At 30.4% G+C, this 17,509-nt stretch overlaps 1 protein-coding gene across 3 annotated transcripts in view; it reads right to left on the bottom strand.

Annotated features, from left to right (window-relative positions):
- LOC109595304 (putative tyramine receptor 2) overlaps positions 1-17,509 on the bottom strand; it is a 110,061-nt gene that overhangs the window by 68,512 nt on the left and 24,040 nt on the right. For all 3 annotated transcript variants that reach the window (XM_049965498.1, XM_020010635.2, XM_049965499.1), the window contains exon 2: positions 9,279-9,308. The gene's annotated coding sequence lies outside the window, so the exon portion shown is untranslated. The remainder of the gene's footprint in view (positions 1-9,278; positions 9,309-17,509) is intronic.

Here is a 17,509-nt window from a genome sequence, read left to right as displayed (position 1 = left end):
GCTTTGGTCTCGTAAATTTCCTTTTATACGATGGTTTTTTGAATTTATTGCAAGGTGAATCTAGTCCATTATCGGATTATGCTGGAAATAAATATTTTGTGTACAATTTATTTTATAAATTGCCCAAATTCCGCACAATAATGCTGGAATATTTTTGTTATTTAAGTCTGACTGATTACAAGACAAATTTTTAATTGTTGGCAATAAAATCTGCATTCAAAGATACATTTTTTGCGTGCGTTGTTCACAACAATCAACAGACAGAAGTGCCCCAAGGGGCCGATAATTATCCTCGGGTTTTATTCCGGAGCTATGGAGTCGAAAAATAATTACAATCGTTAGCGTAAAAAATATACGTAGGTAAGAAGCCACTTAAAATTCTGAATGGGCCGCGTTGAATTAGAAAAAGTGGCGCCATTAATCTGGCTTTTCAAGTGGCTGCGAAATTACGGAGTCAGGTCAAAAGCCACATAATTATCTTTCGCCGAAAAAATAAGAAAAAAACGTTCTTAATATAAAGTTATGCCCGTTTTGCAGTGAGACAATAAGTCATAATCAAAGTGCAAAGGATACAAATTGTCCCTTTCAAAGAGCAGGTCGAAATAACAAAAAACATCGTGGTCCGATTAAAATCTGAATCAAGATGGCTGATTTATCGTCCGGCGATTTACTTGAAACGTTCCGTGTTGTTATCTCTAGATTAAATTATGAATTCGTGTGGCGCATTAACCGAAATATCCGTCAAGTGAGGGCAAATTTAAATTTTGACTGTTGGGAGAACGACAAGAAACACGACGAATTTCGACCGCTAAACCTGGAAAAGCCCGGAGCAATTAAACTAGGCATTGTAATTGAAAAGGGAAAATGAAATTTATATTCAAGCCACACTCACCACCAAATTAGAACACACTCCCTTTAATTGTTTTAGTTACCGGTTAGAATTTACGGATTTGACAGCCCTGCGGAAAAATCTCATTTTTCAAAAGTTTTAACAATACAAAAATTACCAGAACCTTAAAAAAATTAAATTTGAAATTTCATAATGTTTCAATTAAATTTATGAACATCAATTTGGTTTTCACATCTATCACATCAACAATTTTATGCATGTTTATGCGGCTTTTTATTATTTAAATATATTACAGGCTGTACAAGATCATGACAAAATATAAATACAATTTAATTGAAATAACATAACATATACAATCACATTATTTATGGATAGTATTTGCATTTACTTAAATTTCAATGTACTTGATTTTTAACATTATTTTAATTGTTTGTATCATTGTCATCATTAATTTCAATAATACTTAGATTTTTTGTACATTCAATTATTTCATTTGTTCTTAAAAAGATACAATAGGCTTATGGTAACTAAAGTAAGAAATGAAAATGTTTGATTCAAATTTATCAAAGTATCGCGTAAAAGCGGCATCGATTGTCGTTTTATGTTTTGTAGTACTGAGTTTTCGATCATTGGACATATTTAAATAAATTTTTCACTAAATCTATTCAATTTCACGTATAAGATATACACAGCACAATATGTCAACTGTATAGCTACAGATATACTGCTATAAGCATGTCGGTGACGCGAACGCACGAGATTTGACCCATCCAAAAAGTGTGTAAGGCACACAGCACACTGCGCATGCGGCAGTCATGAGCATGTCAATAACGCGAACGCATAATATTTCCCTAGCAAAAAGTGCCCAACGCGGGTAAAGAAGTTTTCACTTCTAAAAATATATTAAATCTATTATTATTTGTTGGGAAAGGCTAATTTTCAGTTTATACACTTTTGTTGACTGTATAAAAAACAAATATATTTTACTTTTGTTTAATAAACATTCCTCCTTCGATTGTAATTGGAACCAAAATATGTACAACCGGTACCTTGATTTCAATACTAATCTTGGACTTGGAAATTTACCTTCTAAACTTACCTTATATATATATATATATATATATATATATATATATATATATATATATTTATCCAACAGGCGTTGTTGAACCCGACATATCTAACAGACAACCTCAGACCCAAGCATTTCTAATGGAAATTTTTGTGTATAAAGACTTAAACTATTAATAAAATAAAAATAACTTTTATGGGGCAAAAAGAGGGGAAAGAAAAAAACTCTTATACTAATTTTTTATATTAAATAATCGCTAGGAGACCCAGTCTAGTAAACATACTTTTCAAGCCCGTTGTATAAAACCTAGGTACTTTACCGACGCTACCAAACCCGACAACGTTGCCTCTTTTCAGGATTGGTTGCATATAAAAATTTTTACTTTTAAATGTATTATAGTGAATTTAAACATCAACGTCGAGGGCATCGTCGTCGCTCTCACGAAAAAACAGGAAAAAGTAACGCTTCATTTTGCATTTAAACAATAAAGAATGTTTTAAATATTTTAATTGCCTAATTTCTTGGTTTAATTTTAATTATTAATATATATTTTCATCCTTTGTAAAAGTTGTTATATTTATATTTTTTATAAAAAACTTCAATCAAAAATGATGCTTATGACACTTTCGAAGAATTTAACAGTGCAGCAAAGCATGTTGTAAGTTGTCTTTTAACCAAAAATATATTATTTCAATATTTAAATCACGAAAAATTGATAACTGACATTTGTCAAGTGCTAATCATTGGTGATATGATATTGCAAATAAACACGGAAAACCAAAATTTTATATATTTTAACTTATGAAAGACAAAATATCATTATTAACCAGAGAGAACGTTTAAGTACACTTTAAGAATTTGAAAAAACTATGAGCATACATGTTAAACAGTTGCCTTTGGAAATGGCAGTAAATCCATGCCGATTTTATTCTCAAAACCAATGCAATCCTATATTGATTTATTACTTGAAATTAGAAAGGGATGAACGGATTTGCAATTATTGGGAAGTTGGCACATAAATCTGTAGCTAAAAATCCAGAACTTTTGACTAGTACCAGATTTAGAAAGTAAATAGCAACAATGTTGCAATTGGCATGAAATTACAGCAAATGGAGCAAATACCAATATTTATATGACATACAAAGAAGACTTATTATCTTTATTTTTCTTTGATTAAATTATTTATCGTTAATTGGCTGAAGGTGAATCGAAAAGCATTCCAAAGAACATGAATAACAAAACAATAAGAAGAGTGAAATTGAAATAATGAATGGTAAAGATATAGAATACGTATTGATAATGAAATTTTAGCAAACAAAGTTCCCCAGTCATCAGGTCGTATGGGGTGGACATGCGATCAAAAGACTAAGGCTCTAGCGTTTTCTAATAAGAATTTCACAGAATAAAAGTTTTTTTGAAGTAGTTGACTGGGTTAGAGTTAAAATATTTATTTATACATATCGAGAAAAGAGAATTATTTTAGAATAAGAAAAAAATTTATTGTTATACTTAATTAAATATTTTATTTTTGTTTTTTACAACAGTAGTGACTATTATATTTATGACACTTTTATGTTTTATTTTAAGAGATGTTTTTCAATAAATTTTTTTCACGCGCTTTTTGATCTAACCTATTAATTTTAATTTAATTTTTAGGCCTTGTTCTGAACTAACTGTACCTAAAAAATATATATTTTAAAAACATAAAATTTTTTGTAGAAAAAATATTGTACTTACTGTGTTGCACTTAAAATACAAATAAAATGTCTGATTCAATGAGATTCAAAGATATTATAATTTTTACCATTGCACTTACTCGTTTATTCTAGGGTTTTTCAATTTAAAAAATACTGTTTTATTTTGACTTGAAATCAAGTACTACTACCATTAATTTGTGTTCTATGCAATATTTATTAAATATGAAATTACCTAATTTCCACAAATCTTCCATTATTTATTTTGAAAATATCAAAGAATTTAACTCAAAAAAAATAATCTTAATATTATTAATTAATTAATTTGATATAAATTAAATAAAATACATGGGGCAAACATAAAAGATGCTGATACAATTTATAGCAAGTTGCTTTGCGACTTATTACTGCCTGGATATGTCTCTATATAGTGCCAATTAACATTTGACAATCATCTAGAGAAAGTTGTTTCAAATTTCTTAGAGACCAGCACGCATTTGTCAAAATCAAATTATTTTATTAAACAGATAACTTAAAACTAAACATATCTGAAAATATTTAAAAAATACTCTAATAACATGTAGATAGAAAAACAATCGGATTTCATGTTTCGAATGGTTAGATTCACTTCACTAAAAGAGAACTCGTAGTATTTAAAACATTATTTTTGTTCAAATGACTTGGGATATATAGCATTTTAAATTTATAATACTTTTTCATATTGTGGACTACATATTTTAATATTTAAATTTATAATAAAGAATATAATAACAATAATAATAATAATATCATGTCGTCATCATCATCATCATCATCAGAACGAAAAAAAATTATAAGTTAGAAATATTGTAAAATATTAATATATAATATTTTAAATAAAGGAGATGTCTAAACAGAATGTTGTAAAATTAGTAGCTTGGCATACCTATACATAGTTGTCAAATTTAGGGTCTGTTAACGTTGATTCCAAAGTCTGGGTCTAATAGCGTACTCGTATAAAATTTTATACTAATTTTACGCCCTCTGCCCTATTCGTCGTTGAACTAAATTCGTATATGTGTAGTTATACAACCGCTTTTCCAAACCCAATCAAAAATTCACCCTGACACCCCTTAGAGGGTGTACATACGAAAACTATTGAGAAAAACAATAATACGTTGTCAGACCCGGAGCCGGGTCTGTTAACGTCAAATTTGGTCTGACAACGTTAATACAATATGTCGAAATGGGTCTGTATAGGCGGTTAAATAAATATATATATATATATATATATATATATATATATATATATATATGTATATATGTATATATATACCTCCATAACTGAAGGCCTTTAACGAAACCACTGCATTAGTAAAATTTTACCCTCTAGTTCCGGGATTATATTCTTAAGGTCTAGTAACCGAGTTTACCAGCCAAATTAACAACTTTTTTCTTTTGTTTATTAACAAAACAAGGACGAGCAACGCGGCTAAATAAGGTTTCACGTCAATAAAATATCATAGAAACCGGACAAAATCTAAAATTTGTGCGCATATTTATTAAATATTACCTTCAGAAAATTTAATTTAAGTCCGGAGATTTTTCCAGGAACTGATAATAATTTATAAAGCCTTAAACCTAGCTGGAATTTATATAAAATGAGTGGTTGATGTTTAATAAGTCGTCAGTAAGAAGAAATTGCTCTCAAATAGATATCCAGCATCTCGATGCGAGTCCCAATCGAATAATGATGTCTGTGCGCGTCCGCCTCGCCTTTAAACTTCGTTAAAATCGAATAATGCCGTTCTATTTCAAATATTTGAGCTCGCCTTTGAATCGCTGGCTCTCTATTAAAATTACAATTTTAATTAGCCAGCGCGTCTTGAATCGCAATGAAATCAGTTTCTTTAATTAAAATATCCGTTTGTTGCGCACACACAAAACGATTAATTCAATTTTCATTACGACGATTAATTGTTGGTATTGACATCAATTTTGGATGTTCGTAAACAATTTGTTCCGGCCTCATTACTTCGATTATTCAAACTTGGATGGAAACCAAATCGTCCGGTCACCTCTGTTTATTCTGTTGTATTTTCTAGGATAAAAGATACACCGATTTTTTCGACTGGAGATTGATGATGTTCGAATTTTCCTACATCAAAAGGAAACGGATATTGTGTATTTTCATTATAAAATACTGACAAAAAGAAACATATATTTTTTAATTAAAGAGCACTGTTTTGTGGTTTATTATGGTTTATTATTTATTATTTATCATGAGTGAATAGTGAATAACAGACTCGTTGTTATAGATTGTTTGTCGATGGCACAAAAACAGGTTTGTTTAATCTAGACTGTGTGTTTTTAATGTAAATTCACTACTTTCTATAAATAGTTGTTTATATTGAAGTTTCCTTCTGGGAATGTTTTAAAAAAATTGAAAAACAGCTTTAATTTAACAAATTGTTTAATTGCATATCTAAATATTTTACTTTGTTCAAATGAACTTCTAACTTATTTTTTCTAGTCGAAAAACAGATTATGCGTAGGAGTGATAAAATTTCCTTTAGCCAAGTAAATCATATTAAAATTACGTATTAAAAAAAATATTCAAGTATAACTAAATATAACTTTCTAACATATAAACATATACAACTGGGAAACAACTTAAAATTATGAAATATGCACTCAGTGGGTTTAAACTAGAACTCTAAAGCAAAAGTGATTTTATATTTATTTTTAAAATAAGTTTATAAATTGGAAAACTAAATTAAGAAAGCTTTATCAATGTGATTTTTTTTTAATTTGATATTGTGAATAAAACTTTGTATGAATGTATTTCCTAAATTTATGATATAACATAGTAATATTTGAACTAAATATTTTTAAATAATTGTTTTTTCTCATGACACGCCTTATTTTTTAAAATTCTCATTTCTTAGGAAAAAGGATCTTTAAGTCCCCTTAAATATTTTTTCTTATTTTTGAAACACGTTTGAATATTTGAATTTCTTAGAACAAATAGATTTAAAAAAAAATATTTTTGACAAAACATTATTTAAATAATTGTAGCTCTAAGAAATTTTCATTTGTCTTGATAAAACTGTACGTTTAAATGTCAATATTATTGTCAGTTATGTTTGATAAAATATAATTGTTTATTAGTGGGTTTAGTTAGGTATTTATTAATATTTCAAAAATATTCAACTAAATAATTTTTTATAACTAACTAAACACCTTTTCGTCATTGATTTCGGTAGCTTTTCAATATAATCGTTGGAAATTTCTTTCGAGTGATTTTGATCTTCGTAGAGGTCTTTCATATTTGACAGACTTTTTGCAGGGATTTTCCGATCAATTTGTTCTCAAAGGTTTTCCATTGGATTGAGGTCTGGGTTTTGTGCTGGCCAAGGTATGACACGTACTCTTTGAGAAGCGAACCATTCTTTAACTAACTTAGACGTATGTTTCGAATCTTTATCGTGCTGGAAGGTTCACCTTAAACTGATGTTACCTTCGTCAAATAGAAGTATATGATTCTAGAGAATGTCACGATAAACAAAACGATCCATTATTCCGTTTAAATTAACTAGTGGGCTCATGCCAAACCCAGAAAAACATACCAAACCATAACGTCTCTTCCACCATACTTCGCAGTGGGTTTGGTGTACTTGGGATTATACTTTTCATTAATTGGTCCTCTCAACTATGAAATACCATCTGCCAAAACTAAAGATAAAGAAAGATATCCGTATATAAATTGAGGTACGAAATGTTTAGACACTTATTAATTATAGAATTAATTTAAATTAAAAAGAATTGATCTTTTAATAAAATGATTATGTTTTTTAATTTGTTGCTCTACATATGAGCGATAGTGTATCTAATAGACATAAAATTAAATAATATTCCAGTTCTTGTATTATTTTTATTAAAAAAAAAAACGCATTTTGGAAATAAACACTTTCTATTTCGTTCATTAATGATGTTCACCTTAATTTTCTTCAAACATTATATTAAAATGTTAACAGTTTTAAAAAATATACAGTGACGTGGAAAACAGTGAAAAAAGGAGAACACCCCCGAGAATTTCCGCCACTGTGTCATTAGGAAAAAAATGTATTACAAAAAATATGAGTAAATTAATAAAGTGCGGTGAAATTATTTAGATTTTGTTGATTATTGGTTTTAATTTTTGAACAGTTAGAAACACATTCAGATTATTTCAGTCTTGTTGAATTTAGGCGAATTATTACGAAAGTTAATTAATTTTTTTACCTAAAGAGAATACAGTCCCTCAAATTTAAATTTTAAAAATTGTTTTTTTTATCATATTCCCGTACCCTTTGGTCCAATTGTTTTTAAATTTGGCATATATTATCCTAAAATACATATCTGCAATCCAATGTAATAAACTTTTACAATAATACTCTGAGAATACTCTGAAGCATTCCCCTTTTTTTTTTGATCCACCTTCAACGTCACTAAATATTTTTTAAAACTAATGAGTTTTTTGTATTCTAAATTTCAAAATTTTATTTACAATTTCTTCATTATTAAATGTGGTCTATTTGCTCCCAACTTTTGATAACAGAAACACCTTATTAATATTAATATAGGATAATTTTAATTAATATTACATTTGCAACAATATATTCACAAACAATGTAAATTATTATTTTCCAATTGAACAATAGTGAAACAAAAGTGTATTATATAAATAAATAATTCTTTATTAAATAGTTTAATATATTTGTAATGAATAACATGAATAGGAAAATATTTTGATATAAAAACTAATAGAAAATCAAGCTCGAGATAATTTCAAAAAATTGGAAAACTATAAAATCCATTTTTATTACTTGTTAAAAAATTAATAAAATAAAAGTACTCTTAGTAATTTGCATAAATGTATTTGTACGTTTCATGCGTCCATGCGTTTTCAAATTCATTATGTTAAAAATCTGCGCGACACCCTATTGAATATAAAATGACAAATAAATTTTACATATACCGACACACACATCGGAAAATATTTAAATATTAATTTATAAACATGTATTCCATACTCTAATTCATTTTAAAATGTGCAAACATTATATTATCGTCGGCACCAAAACCGTTTACGTTACCCAACACTTTTTCCATCGCCAGTCGAAATCACAATCGAAGGAAATAATTCGATTTTCGTCAGTCACATAAATTGAAGCGGGGCGCCGAAAAAACCGGGACGAAATCGTTCCACGGTGCGACGCACAAAACGAACGCAGGCGTTTGGCAGCTCGCTAATCAAAAACTCTTGACCGCGATAAACGAAGGCATTCATTTTCTCAGCTTCGACTTTTTCACTCCCCCGCTTTCTCGACTCCAATTCCCCGTCCCGTCCGTTGTCCCAGCGCGAATCAATTTCGCTTCGTTGTTATATTTCTAAGCCGAAATAAATAATTAGCGGCGGCGAAGCTTCGCAGAGTTTCGCAGCCGCATCGAAGCTGAAAAGCGTCGAGCGATGTGGACGCTTGCGGCGGTTTTAATTAATTTTTCCTTCCACTTGTTGTTTGTTTTTCTTTAATTGTTTTCAGTAACGATTTAAAAATAAATATCGTAAAAATGACAAGCGATTAATGACCACACGCCGTCGATAAAATAAACAGTGGTACGTGTCACAAATAAAACTCACCTGTGTTTTTAAAATGCGACGGGGATCGATCTGAAAACAAATAAATAAATCAGTACACGTATAAAGAAGTAGGTTTTCGGTCGGCGCATATTTCAGCCAGTTTTTCAAACACGGATTTTGACAAATAGCATTTTTTCGGTCGCGCACATAAATTAAATCGTTTCGCGCGACCAAAACCTGCAATTCGCGATATTGCCGGCCGCGTTTGGAATTTTGCCACGACCCAAAAATTTATTTTCATACGGAATTCTGTTTGTGTTTGGGGAAATGTTTATGTTCAAAAAACGCGGAAAAAACTCTAAACCAAATAAGTGCACAAAATAAATAATTACTGTTTTTTATTAAAACTGTTATTTTCACGTTGAATTAAATTAAATGTTGACACAATTTCGTAATTTAAAGTGCATTTACACATTTTCCGAAAGACGCGATATTATATTTGATATTATCGCAAAACCTCGGGAGGATCATTAAACAAATAATAGTAACAGCTTTTACCTTTCCCGAGCCTTTTCTCGCCATTAAAGCTAATACAAGTGATGAATTGCCGTGAAAGTCGTCGCATGGATGTAATGGAATATTTAATTTTATTAAATTCTATTTCGTAAAATCCGCAGCTTTTAAATTATCCGAACAACAGTCTCGACTTCAGAATTGAATTTATTATGTTTGTAAAATGGTGCAATGTAAAAAGTCTCTTTGTTTATAAAAACGTTTTAGATTTAATTTTAATAAAACGCCTGTCGTGGTTGTCAGATTTATTATTTAAATTGACATTTTATATTTTTATGTAATTTTTTTTGCGGTATTGGGTAGCTTTTGTTTTAACAAAAAATTTATATTTTTTTACGAATCTAAATTATTATTTTCAATACACTTTGTATGATTACTGAGAATATTCATAATTCTGAATAGGTAAGGTTTTTTCTATAAAGTCTACATTTCGATTTATTTGAGGTTTTTGCTAGGGGAAAATCTTATGGGTTCGCGTCACCGACATGTTCATAATTGACGCACGCGTCTTAGATACTTTTTGGATGAAATCTGGTGCATTCGCGTCACCGACTTGCTTACAGTAGTATATCTGTAACTATACAACTGACGTATAATGCTTTGTATATCTTATAAGTGAAATTGAATGGATTTAGAGAAAAGTTCAATGTGTATAAACTGTGCATTGTTGAAATAGTGTTAAATATCAAGTACATTGAAATTTAAGTAAATACAAATTATCCATACATAATATGATTGTATATTAATTGTTAATTCACTTGAATTGTATTTATATTTTGTCATGATCTTGTACACCCCGTAACCAAATAAACATGAATATAATTGTTCCTCGGAGTGTCAATAGATGTAAAAACCAGATTGATGTTGATAATATTAATTCATACATTACGGAATATCAAATTTTAATACTAAAAGTTCAATTTTTATGTCAAAACATAAATGTTTTATTTAGAATTATTAATTGACACTACATCTCCAAATTTAAAACCACAAATTACAATTAGTTCAATTAGAAGGTTTCCTTCAAATATGACTTCTTATATTTCTTTAGCGATGGAAATCTTCGATGGAAAAAAAATTGGAACTTGTTCTTCCTTTCCTAAAGTCAACCATTTCGACTGTAATAACATTTTTGTCACCATATGAACGTTGATGTACGCCATGCTACAACCCGCAATTGTTTTGAAAAAGCTGGTCCGATTATTAATTTTTTTAAGACGATGAAATTCCACAAATAATTTCGGAAACTGATGTGTCATTCACTAAATGCTTGGATGTATATTTAAGATCAAACAGTGGGCAATTTTGTAAATTTTGATGTGAGTTTCATTAACTGAGTGATACATAAGAAATTTTGAAGGAGAACCCTTCTAGAAAGAAAATTGTATATATGTTTGAAATCATTAAATTACTTTTAACCATGAATCTTAACATATGTAAATAATAATAAAGCATTTACAAACCTGTGCATGCATTTTATTTTATTATCAATAAAATCTCGAAGGATATTATTCTATTCTTCAACCGGAGATTGTAGTAGGTCTGTAATACTCATGGGAGGACTTAAACGGCGCCTAATTAATTCGCTTAAGTAATTCAATACATGCTCAATTGGGTTCATATCCGGAGATATGATATGAATGTCACTTTCTCTAAGAACGTTCCGGACCGTTTGGGTTCGATGTGGGCGTACATTGTCATCCATAAATACGAAATTCATAAGTAATAAATTATTTGCATTTTTGGTGCATTTCAATATTTTAACACAATTTAATTTAATTATATCATCATATCATATATCATACTTAAGTATGTGTTTTATTTTTATTTATTTATTTGAGTTTTTTAAGCAATAAACAATTTTTAAGAAATGATATCTTAAAATAAATTCGAATTACGAAGTTTCGATTAAATTCTCGTTTCTACAGACACGTCGCGTCATTTTAACGTTGTCATACATATATTTTTTTTGGTTTTCGGTGATTCTTGAACAGAGCATTTGTTTTCATTAGACGGTTAATTAGAGCCCGATTGTCTCGTCCCGTTCGTATTTCGGTTCTAATGAAATTTCTATCAAATATCCGTCGTTTACGTCTCGTCCCGTTTCTTCCATCGTGAATTAATAAAACGATGGAGGCTAGAAAGACGTCCGACAACCGTTAAAGAACAATTATTAACAACGCCGGCGTGAAAAAGTTGCCTTTAATTACCATTAGGAAAATCTAATAAACTGTCTTGTTTAAACCGTTATTGTCTTAGTCTGGGTCCTTTTATACGTTCGGACCCTTTGCAATTTACATTGAATTTCGTTTGTTGAAGTTTATGAGAGAAAATTTTAATTTATTGTATGGAATAATAAAGGACAAATTAGTAACGTCTTTTTCAAAAATAAAATTCTTTGTTTTAATGCAGATCCTCCAAAAATAAACAAGGTAAATTTCAATAAACAGGAAAATTTAATATCCTGCTGTACTACGTTAATATCGTTTAAATAAATGCACAATACTAATTACATAATTAACAAATAAAATAACATGTGCTGTTGAATTGTAATTTCACTAAATTCCTATCTTGTTTTAAATTTGTCTGTAGTAATTATAATTGATAATTGTTTCCGATTCAATTTACAAGCAGACTATAGAACTACTGGCATTTGTAAAATTAATTTAACTCGCACAACAATTTTATCATAACTTGGATCGTAAATACATGTATTTATTTTACAAATAGTCTTCAGTTTATATAGTTTTTGATCGATGAGCGGCACCCGGCCAGTTAACATGCTGAATTAAAATTTTCTCAATCGAAATTGGTTTTCTAATCAAGCGATTGATTATTATGAGAAAAGCGGAGCGTGTCAACAATTCACGGCCATTCATTCATATCGGGAGAAATATTACCTTGATTTGTGTACAATTACTGCCACAGAGAACATTATTTATTGTCGTTACGAAATAAATGTTCATTCGATCTTTAATACAATGATAGGATATTAGGTTTTCAAGACAATGATGAACCCCGTAAAAAAAACTGCCTATAGTTAGAAAAATAAGATATTTTATTAAAAAAAGGAACAAAAAGGTGGGGTTGTTTTTTGTCACAAACGGGGTCAATGTTGCTCATCTTTAATCTTCGTTCAGCAGTCGATTCTTTTATGAGTCTATTGTCACATACAGGTTGTTATTGTTATAGTAACTTTTTAAAATATTAAATATTATAGCTATAACTGATCTCTTTAATTTGAACTAATGTTATTTTATATTCTATTCTACAAACTAATATTTTTTGAAGTGAAAACATCTTTAGCCCCGTTGTGCACTTTTTGGTAGATAAATATTAGGCATTCGCGTCATTGATATGCTCATGACTGGCGCAGACGCGGTGTGCTGTGCACCTTAGACACTTTTTGGATGGGTGAAATCTCGTGCGTTCGCGTCACGGACATGCTTATAGCAGTATATCTGTAGCTATACAGTTGACGTATAGTGTTGTGTATATCTTATAAGTGAAATTGAAAGAATTTAGTGAAAAATTTATTTAAATATGTCCAATGATCAAAAACCCTGTACATTAAATATTGTTGAAATTAATGATGACAATGACACAAACAATTAAAATAATGTTAAAAATCAAGTACACTGAAAATTAAGTAAATACAAATACTATTCATAAATAATATGATTTATTATTAATATATTAATTGTTATTTCAATTGAATTGTATTTATATTTTATCATGATCTTGTACTGCCCGTAATATATTTAAATAATAAAAGTTTTCACTTCTACATTCTTATTTTATAAAATGCAAAATTATTTTTCTGAATTGATCTGGATGGACACGAATATAGCAACTTTAATTTTGAAACGAAAATTTTTATTGACTAAATAAGATAAGTTTGATTTATCATTAATATTAATACTAGAATATTGCACATTCTTTTTGATTTATAATTTCCGAGGTATAGATTTGAGCACTTTCGGAATATATGCGCTGTAACATTACTTAATTTAACATTTATACAATATGCGGAAGCAAATTGTTGTTTAATATATCCTTTTACATAATTCGGTCCATTTGTCCTTCTATACGATGAAGGGGGCCTAAGCCTGAAGCAGAGAAACATTTTCATACTACATTAAACCACCATCATGTTTCACAGTTGGTATAACAAAGGCTTTGTATAGTATTTTTTCTGTAGGACATTTAACATAAGCTAAACCGTCATTTTAAATTAAATTAAGTGTAGACACAACAGTAAAAACTAACTGTATCCATTGTTATGTGGTCCAATGGACGTGATCCTGAACAAATCGAATCGGACCTTTACAGTTAGAAAAGAGAATCTTCATTTTATGTCTCTAGCCAAACAAACCCCCATCCACTAATATTCTTTTTAAGTAGTCCTTAAACTCAATTTCACACACTTGATGCCAAAATCTTTATTATTTATTAGAAGCATCTGTTTAATCGAAAAAAGAGAAAATAAAATCTAAACATGTCACTCAAACCAGACTTCGTCTTCAAATCTAAATTTGAAGTAAAAGTCACTATAATTTCAAAATAAATCAATCAACAAAACTTCAAGATTATAACTGGCGTACATAAGAAATGATATTTTTAATATTGAACTGGTTGTCCGTCAGTCAGCTATAATAAACTGTTAGGTATTATTAGTAGGAAAGGACAATTAGCGAAGCAATTTTCCATTTTGCATTAAATATTAAACACTGATGATGCCTTTGAAGGTTTGTACTTAACCATAATTAGTACCCAAATGGTTTCTTTGGCAAGTTGAAAGTAAATATTTTATACGACACATATTAATACCAACTGTTTGAATCATTTTCTATTAAACACCGCAGAAAATAATTACAGAGACGAGCAAGTTAATTAACAACATCCTCTAAGTTACGTTTAGCAATTTGCATAATTAGGCCAATTTCAATTTTAAGCCAGCTCGTGGTTCTAATTAAATACATATGTATATAGGTGATAATCACTGTTACTGAGAGGATCCAACACACAATCTGTCTATTGTACGCCTGATATTTTGGATGACAGTAATTTTAATTAATGTGGATTAATACAATGAATTACGTGTTATTAATTTTGACTTGATCGTGACCTAGTTAGTTTGTATTTATTTATCGTAATCAAACATGTCCGAACAGAAAGACAAACAGACAGGCGGGCGTTGTTTGATCTGCAATCTAAATCGTTCCCGCATTCGTCAGTTTTCGCCCATTGTGCCGGACCGTCGATCCGTTTTATCATCCGGAGCCAGACGGACCCCGGAATTGCGATAATCGACGACTTTTCGCATCGCAACGTCCGAACTATTTGTACGAAACAACCGCCGTAAAAATTAACAGAAAAATTTACACACGGTTAAGATTATTTGGGTCAGATATTCGTTTAAAGAAAACAGCGGATTGTTCGTGTTTTAAATCGTCATCTCATCCGCATTTAAGTGCCCCATAAATCCAACGCGGACTCCTCCCACGTCTCCCCGGGAAATTTATCGTAAAAGGCGGAATTGCCGTTTTTTTTTCGGAAACCGCGAACAATACTTTTTAAGTAGGAGTCTTAAGAACAAAAAAGTGCTAGTAATTAATTAAAACCATCGCGCAATCTTGCCCAAAGCCGCACTGTTATTTACACATGTTGCAACTTTATTAATTTTCCTGATAGATTATCTTGTTTCGCGATTAAAAAATTCGCCGTTAATTAAAAACGGAAAATCTCTCGGGAATAATTAACGAACGGTCCCTTTTTAGATCGACACAATGTGCACGGCGCTAAGTATCCAGGAATTCCTCTGTGTAATTTTAATTCGCGACCTCCCTTTGACCATAAGCCATTATCTCGTGACGTTAATGCATTTAGGGCGACGATGTTTTTTTCAGTTTTTAGTTGCGACGACGGCATAATAGATTTCACCATCAAATTCGCCAGCTAAACGAATTTTTATTTTCCACTCGCAATTTTAAATTAGTCTTGTGAATTATTTCAGCTTCAGTCCGCAGAGAAATGGTTAATTGCGCTAATTACTTTGTAACTAACCTGAATGGAACTCGACTTGATAAATGCTACATGTTGTTAAAGTTTTCCGATATTAAGTTATTTGTAAAACCAAAACATTTTTACTTAATGCGAAGTGTTTAAATAATATTAATTTACTAATGTTGTTTTTTACTGTATATCTAAAAACTAATTCCGTAGTTTTTATACAACATTTTATTTCGAATATGGTTCATAACCAAACCCTATATCCAATACAATTGAATTTATAATTTATTTTTGTCCCCGACATCGTTCCTTAAAGCAAAACTTAACAGAAGGAATACACTGGAAGGAGTTCCCAAAAGAGGTAGAAAACGCAACACTAACAGAATTGTGGACAGAAAAACAAAACCGTTGTTGTTCGCGACACTTTTATCAGCGCATCCCGAATAAATCAAAAAGAACTCAGTATGTTGGTGAGTACCATAAAACAAAGACTAAAACGAGCTGGTTTCTATGGTAGAAAACCAACAAAAAAGACCGTTATTTCTGCAAACTATAGAGCAGCGAAACTACGATTTGCAAGAGAACATGGGAACTAGACAGATGGGGAATGGAAAACAATTTTGTTTTCTGATGAAAGCCGACTCCAATTAATCAAATCTGACGGTATTTCATAAGTGAGAGGATCAATTAATGAAAAATATAATCCCAAGTACACTAAACCCACTGTGAAGTATGGTGGAAAAGACGTTATGGTTTGGTATGTTTTTCTGGGTTTGGCATAGGCCCACTGGTTAAGTTAGACGAGATAATGAATCGTTTTGTTTATCGTGACATTCTCTAGAATCATATGCTTCCATTTGACGAAGGTAACATCAGTTTAAGGTGAACCTTCCAGCACGGCAACAATCCGAAACATACGTCTAAGTTAGTTAAAAAATGGTTCGCTTCTCAAAGAGTAGGTGTCATGCCTTGGCCAGCACAAAACCCAGACCTCAATCCAATGGAAAACCTTTGACAAGAAATTGAACGGAAAATCCCTGAAATAAGACTGTCAAATATGAAAGAACTCTACAAAGAAGTTCAAAATCACTCAAAAGAAATTTCGAACGATTATACTGAAAAGCAGCTACCAAAATCAATGAAGAAAAGGTGTTTAGAAGTTTTTAAAAATAATGGATATGCTACTAGATACTAAATAAAAGAAGGCTAAATATACGTAAAGTTGTTTCATTTTAAAGTTGCTCTACTTGTGACCCTTGAATATTTTTCAAATATTAATAAATACCTAACTAAAGCCTACACCAGAAGCAGAGAAGTATTATCACACCATAATTAATCTCTGTTTCAAAGTAGGTATATCAAACGTCTTGTCCCTGTAGGATATCTAATGTAAGCTAAACCGCCATATTAAAATAAAGAGTCCTAACTAGAAATTTCCCATCGCCACTGTTCTGTGATCCAGTGGATGTGATCCTGAGCAAAACGAAATAGGGCTTCCATATCATTAGTAAAAAGATTTCTCTATAGGTCTATCAAACAAATTCCCATCCACTAAGCGTCTTCTCACAGTCCTTAAACTAAGTTTCAGCAACTCTCATTTCCTCCAGGTTGGCCTTATTTTGAATTGACGATAAGAATGAATTGTTTTTTGACATTCGAATTATCAATTTATCGACTATTCCAAGTTCTTAGAACTCGCTGAATAT

The sequence above is a fragment of the Aethina tumida genome, chromosome 3 (assembly GCF_024364675.1).
Source record: "Aethina tumida isolate Nest 87 chromosome 3, icAetTumi1.1, whole genome shotgun sequence".
Classification (NCBI taxonomy): Eukaryota; Metazoa; Arthropoda; class Insecta; order Coleoptera; family Nitidulidae; genus Aethina; species Aethina tumida.
This window is presented reverse-complemented; position numbering and strand designations above follow the sequence as displayed.